Source organism: Danio rerio, chromosome 9, assembly GCF_049306965.1.
Source record: "Danio rerio strain Tuebingen ecotype United States chromosome 9, GRCz12tu, whole genome shotgun sequence".
In the NCBI taxonomy this organism is placed as follows: domain Eukaryota; kingdom Metazoa; phylum Chordata; class Actinopteri; order Cypriniformes; family Danionidae; genus Danio; species Danio rerio.
Genome location: NC_133184.1, coordinates 21661687 through 21668904, shown reverse-complemented (window position 1 = coordinate 21668904; position 7218 = coordinate 21661687).

Sequence of the window (7218 nt, the reverse complement as noted above, 5' to 3'; positions counted from 1 at the left end):
GTTTTGTGTCTAATTATTTAGATTTGGGCAAGTAGTCATATAAAAAGTTGGATCAATAGGAAGTTGTTTCTGCAGAATAATATTTAGAATTGTCTTAAAACATATATGTTATGATGTAAGCAACACAGCTACAGCGAATAAAATGGATAATGTGTGTTTTAAATTTATAGTGTGTGAATTATCAAGAATTGACGATAATTTGTCATATTGTTTTCACCAAGGGGGCCCCAAATACAATCCTGCTTAGGGCCCCCTGAAGGCTTGGGCCGGCCCTGATCTGAGGGGTAAGTCTCCGGCAGGCGAGAATCTAGCCGGAACTGGTCCGAGTGTATTTTGCTATATGGGTGGTTAGGCGTGTATCAGCAAACTAATAAAGCCCGAAAAAAGCCCTGACCTTAGTGAATAAACAGTGTTCCACCAGGATCATGTATTTCAGAAACTATAGTTTACTGCTGAACTCATTTTGTCATGGTAAAATAACACAGAAATCGAATAATAACACTTCAGTCTCCTGCCGAAGCTCAGACGGTCTGCTTTGAGAAACTGTCAATCACCGCTGTCAATCACGATGACACGCCCAGCATTAAATTACTGCTAAAAACAAAATGTTTACAAAAATGAGGATCTGCACCTATTTCAGCACAATAATTCGTCCCTTAATCGACCAGAACCATCTTTCAGGACATTTTATTGCAAGTGTAATAATTTGTTTTATTTGGGCTCAAGTCTCCTTCATTAACACGGAGGAGGTGGGCTTTATGACTTGTACTGCAGCCAGCCCCCAGGGGGCAATCTAACAGCCGAGACCTTCACTCAAACGCAGGCTTGCGGCACACTTGTTTCGGACACAGCGTTTAGTTGTTGGTTTTATTAGTGGAAAGAGACATTCTCATGCTAGTTTTATTTTGAAAAGGAAAAATATCTCAGAAAAACTCTTGGCACTTGGAAGGTTTGGCTGGATTAAACCAAAACTCTTGAGTTATTCCTTTGTGTGCAGTTCATTTAATTTAGTTTGAATGCTGCCATATGGACCTTGGTGCAAACCAAACAAGCAGACTGAGACCACTGAAAAGATGTGTCCCAATCTGCTTCCAAACAGATTCTGGTGTGCTTTGACTGAAATTTAAGCTCAGCACAAACCAGATATCTAAATAAACTAAAAACAAGACAGTATGTGAAAAAAATAGACCACTAAAATGTTTTGAATGTTTAGTTTGTTTAGTTGCAAAACATTCAATTATTCATTTATTTTATTGTTAGCCTAGTCTCTTTATTATCCAGGGGTCACCACAGCAGAATGAACCGCCAACTTATCCAGCGCTTTTTAACTTCTTTTTTTAGGTTTGGTCTTTAAATATCAATTAACTGATATGTTAAAAAGCATCAGTTTAATAAAAGTGGTGAATAAAAGTGTTAATTCCAATAATTGGAAAAAAATCTGACCTGAAAGCTGAAGATCTAAATAATGATTGTAGGCTTGCCGTTGTAAACATTAGTAACAACTGAATTGTTTAATTAAAAAGCACAAAACCCTCTGTAGCTGTAAATTCATACTCTAGTTATCTCCTAAATTTGAACGTTAAGAGGACACTAGCATTTACACAACATCAAAGCAAATATTCATGCAGTGAAAAAAGCCGCAAACCTCTCATTTGAATTTCACAGGGTCTTAAAGCTAAATCACGCATGCGGTCGTGTGAGCTCTGCGGCTCATTATTTTAATTTGAATCGTTTTAGGTTGGTGCTTTTTAAAGATATTTTGCTTTATTTGTGAAGCAGTGGTGCAATGTGCGTGAATTGTAATTAATTTGTCTGTTGTGTTTGCGATGGCCGGTTGCATGCAAGATGAATAACAGGATAGATGGTCCTGTCCACTGCTGCTGTCCCGTCTGCTAAGCGAGCGCGGCGTGACCACCAAGGGCCAAGACCAAATCACATCACACCTATCATAAATCATGATGACTCGCTGGCTAAAACTCCATTCTGCTCATGAATATTAATGTTCCCCGCTCTCCGTGATATGTATATTTGTGGGATTGTGTTTCTCATTTTTGGGCCTGCAGGTGAAACTACTGGGCGAATTTGTAAATACAGTCTCGCCGCTGCCCTTCATTACATTACCTGTCTGAACGGTGTCGAATCAATTTGCTGACACCACCGCCTGTGCTTTGTGGCACAGGACCTATGAAAGCACTGAGTGGAATGGGAATTACTTTCTGATGAAAGAAAACCTGTGCCACAGGTGTGTGCCTCAGTGTCATTTGTAATATAACAAAAAATGTTAGTTACAGCTCTAGGGTACTGTGAAACATGAATCTGGGCATTGGGATGCACTGCTCAATATCATCCATAGCCGAGGTGGTGATTCTTACAGGCGGTGGCAGAAATCAGACAGATGGATTAAAGACGAGAGAGTAAAAGCAGATGAAAGATACAGACATGTGCCTTGGGAAATACACAGGGATGTGTTTATGTTTACAGCCGGTGATGTGAGTAGTATTTTGTACGCTTCAGTTACATACCAAGCCTCTTAGCAAGGTCAACAAACCTGAATCTGATGAAAAAATAAAATAAAAATCGGTCTATGTAAAATCTCACTGCTGACCTATACAAGAGTGGGTTTTCCATTAGGATTGTATATACTATAGACAGCAAGGATGTCATGCCTCAGACATGCTTTTGCAGTTATAGTTTTGCCTTAGTTTATTGTAAAATCAGATTTAATCTTCAACTAATTATATTTATTGATTTAAAATATAGTGACGTCAATGCAAACTGAGCAAATGTTCTGTTATAAAGCTCTTGGGCATCTTAATCGATTGACTACATTTAATAGCTGTCTCTATATTCTGAAGAATTCTGCAAGAAACATATGCAGTGTACAGAGGACAGTCAGCCAAAATAAAACAAAAATTACTCCCCAAGAAAAATTGCGTTACTTTGGTACTTTTTTATGGAAAGTAATACTATACTTTTTCATACTTGCCTAATGCTTGATTTCTTTCAGAACTTTCTTTTTTTATTTTAAAAGACTATATAACCTACATCTTCATTTACCTTTGAAGAAGGTACCCTAAAAATCCAGGTAAAAAAAAACTAATAAAAAATGTTGAATAATGGGTAACACTTTCTTTTACAATGCACAAAATACCGCGTAAGTACTGTGAAATTACAGTGTAGTTTTCTGTACGTATAGTGTAAGTATAATCAACGTATGTGTAGGTATAAGGAAACAAACTGTAATGCTTGGGTAATAAGGGGGTAACAACCTGATATTCAACACGTAAATTACTGCGTATGTACAGTGAAATAACTATGTACTTTTCTCTGTATGTATAGTGTAAGTATAAATAACGTTTGCGGTGGTATAGGGGAACAAACTGTAATGCTTGAGTAATAATGGGGTAACAACCAGATATTCAACATGTAAAGTACCGCGTAAATACAGTGAAATAACGGTGTACTTTTCTTTAAATTTCAAAGGAACAAACCATAATGTTTGCATAATGGGGGGTAATAATAAGAAATTCAACACGCAAAGAACCGGGTAAGTATATTATGTTTTCAATGTACTTTTTTTCAAGTATTTTATACACCTAATGCATATATAACCTAATGCAACCTGCAAATATACATGCACCTGCGTAAGTACATACTCTTATTTAGTGCTTGGGTTTTATATGGGGTTTTTAATTAACAAAATGTTTACAATCTGTGAAATTATGAACCCTTATTGTATACTGTATGTATTTTAAATCTGCAATTCAATATAAAATATATTTCCACACACTACTTACCTTATGAATGTTTACTCGTCGTTCTCACCACAGACATCAATAGTCTTAACATCACTATCCACAAATAACTTTGCATGATATAGGCCAACTGTCAGGGTTCAATGCAGATTAAAACAGTATTTTTACTGCCATTTTGCAGAGAGGGGCTAACTGTTCCATTTCAGTGAACATAAAGCTGATGCTTTATAGAAAAATGTAGTAATTTGGTCTTTAATCAATAAAAAATGCTGCTGTAGTTTTCTATGTTCTTAGTGTTCAAGTATACACTAGTGTGTTGAAGATCAGCTTCTTCCCTCCTTGTTCCCTGTAATTAAAGGGTAAATACAGTATTTGTTCCCTCCTTGTTCCCTGTACTTAAAGGGTAAATACCACATTTGCGGGTTAACATTAAAATAATCCACCCAAATATTAAGATGTTAAACACAAATACAGATATGATAAAAGCTAAAAACCTGTAACTATTGATTTTCATTGTATTTGTTTTGTTTTTCCTACAATTTCTACTACAGATTTTCAGCTTTCTTCATGATAACTTTATCAGTGTAAAGAGAAAAAATAAACTCAAAGGTTTAGAAACACTTGATGGCAGGTAAATAGTAAGTCACTTTAAATTTGTGGGTGAACGATCTGTTTAGTTCAAACTACTGATTGACTTAATGTTTAACTTTGAGCAAAAGCACTTGTCTCAGTTCTTTAAAAGATTATTTAGTTCAAGTAATAACTGCTTACCTCTTGTTTGGTTTTGATGTACCAGTTTTGTTATTGTGAAGAAAATCAACAATAAATGAGTTAACAACACATTTTAAGTCATCTTCCATTTATTAACATTCATACAAATTATGTTTTTATTCAGGCACTGAGTGAAAAGTCATTTCTGGAGGAATGGATCATATCATTTTCATAAGACAGGATGAAACATCAGCAAAACACACTCATACACACAGTGAAAAAAAACTAAGTAACAAAAATGTAAATGAATTTGTAAAGAATGTTTCAAATAAGCACAGAATGCATGTATACATCTAAGCTTTTAACTTTAAGTGACAACTACAGCTCTTCTACACAACAGTTGAACGTTGCTTTGTTTGACAGTTACAATCCTATGCTGTAATGTGACATCTTCACCTTCACAAGGGAGTATCATGTTTATGGCTCAGTGCTTGTTATTTAGATTTTGTGTTTTTTTTTACTGTTTGATACTTTAGCATCATTCTTGTTACAAAATTCATCAGACACCCTGTATCCTTCAAGTTCACAAAGTTGCTGTCAGTTCTCCTTCAACAGGCGATTTACTTTTACACGTCCATACACAATTTACATGCAGTTTGTCTCAGCTCAGTGATGTGTGTCTCCTCATCAGTGTTTCTCACTATCTCCAACCTCAAGTGTCTCCTTCTCAGCATGTTGTTCGTCCACATCTTCAACTGACTGCAGTGTTGGTTTTCTTTCCCCCTCTTAGTTTGTCTTGCAGAGCGTGCAGTGTCTGTCTGTGTAGTTTCTGTGTGGCCCAGATGTAAACATGGTGCTCAGTCTATGCCAGTCTCCATCATCTCATATGCAGCCTGGCTGGCAATGACAAAGTTAGAAATCTATATACAGCAAAGATATTACACATAGAAAGAAATAGTAAAAATCAATGTACTATAATGCTACGTGCTTATGGAAATGACATATCTGAGCATACAGTACCTGAATTGAATTTTGAACTTTTATGCATTAACTCCCTGAAAGAACATTCACTGATTCCTTTATCATCCAATATATTTATATTTTTTCTACTGTGAAAAGAACTGTTTTTTAACTGCAGTTTCATGAAGCTACAGTCTGGAGGTTTAAAACATTTTGTGGAATAATTTCAACAAAAAAAAAATATATATTTGTTTTCAGAAAAAGGACAGTCGAAAATGCACTTTTTGACAGGGGGTGAGTAAAATTGTCAGCAAATTTAAGTTGTAGTGAACTAAGGTTAAAAAAAAGTATTTGACAATATTTTACAATCAATTACTTTACAATCTAAAATCCTTTAGCACTAAGTTGATTCGTTAAGATTTAAATGCAGTTCTACCCCCAAAACTAAAGTGTTACATTGAATTAATATAATTATTTGAAGCTCAAGCATACAATGACAATTGTAAAGTTACTTAAATATTCTTCCGTACTTACCTTTGTGAAAATATTGAGAGCATAAACGGAGAAATGAAGATATATTTTGCCTCTCAATGCAGCAGGCCAGGGGGGTATTCCAGAAAGCTGGGTTAACTTACCATCTGCTAAACCCTGAACTCTCGGTTGATTTACCCAAAACCTGCTTACCGCGAGTATGTTGCTTCCAAAACAGGTGATAAGAGTTAGTTAAATCAACCTCCTGAAGATAACCGCGGGTTAATGTGCGTGCACGTCACATACCTGAAGGCATTTTCAGTAGATCGCCGAATTCACGAGTCACCATAGAAAGTCACGGTGAGAAAAAAAAGGGCAACGCACTTTACAGAGGCAGAGCTGGAGGTTTTAAACACAGAGATTACACATCTGCTTTAACAAAGGAAAGAAACATAGATAAGAAAAGAAAAAATAAATAATAAGAAAGTTTGTTAGTTTATTAAATTACACATGCCATCCTCCATTTTATTCATTGTAATGAACAATTAAACTTCTCTTTAACATCCTATGTTGTGTAACCATTCATGAATTTATTTTTCTTGCCAATAATTTCATAAGGCCACAATATGTGTATTAACTAATAAGGCTTTTAGAAATTGTAATCTTTCTGGAGCTAGAACTCTGTCCAAAGTCATTAAACACAGAAACATTCTCCTAAAAGGTAATATTTAATTACTGGAGCTCTGTATTTAACACTTTAGAACAGGGGTTTTCAAAGTGTGAGGCGCGCCTCCCCTGGGGGGCGCCAGAGCATGTCATTGGAGGCGCGGGAAAAAATATAATATAATAAAAATATAATTATTAATTTAATTATTATATGTATTTTTTATTATATTTAAAAGTTTTAATTAAACAAAGCAAAAAATAATACGTCAAATATAAGAAAACCTTTTTTACCCAGAAGGCCATAGCTGTGAATTCGCTTCTGTTTGGCAAGCCCGCCAATACAGGTATATGCCTGCTAATACAATGGGTCGGTTTTTGTGTGTGCGTGTGTGTGCGTGCGTGTTTGGGAGGAGGGGGACGCCAATGGATAAGTTGTGACAAAAGGGTGGCCCACTGTCTTAGACTTTGAAAAACCCTGCTCTAGAATATTCTTTCTGTCATGCAGCTAATAGAAAGAGGCCTGTTTAACTGCTGTGTCCTATAATAAAGGCTTATCAGTGGTTGAGTTTTTGACTTAAACCACACAATCTGTCACTTTTGTAAGTGATTGTTGTCAGGTAGCTTTAGATTCTTTTTATGCTTTTTATTTTGCATG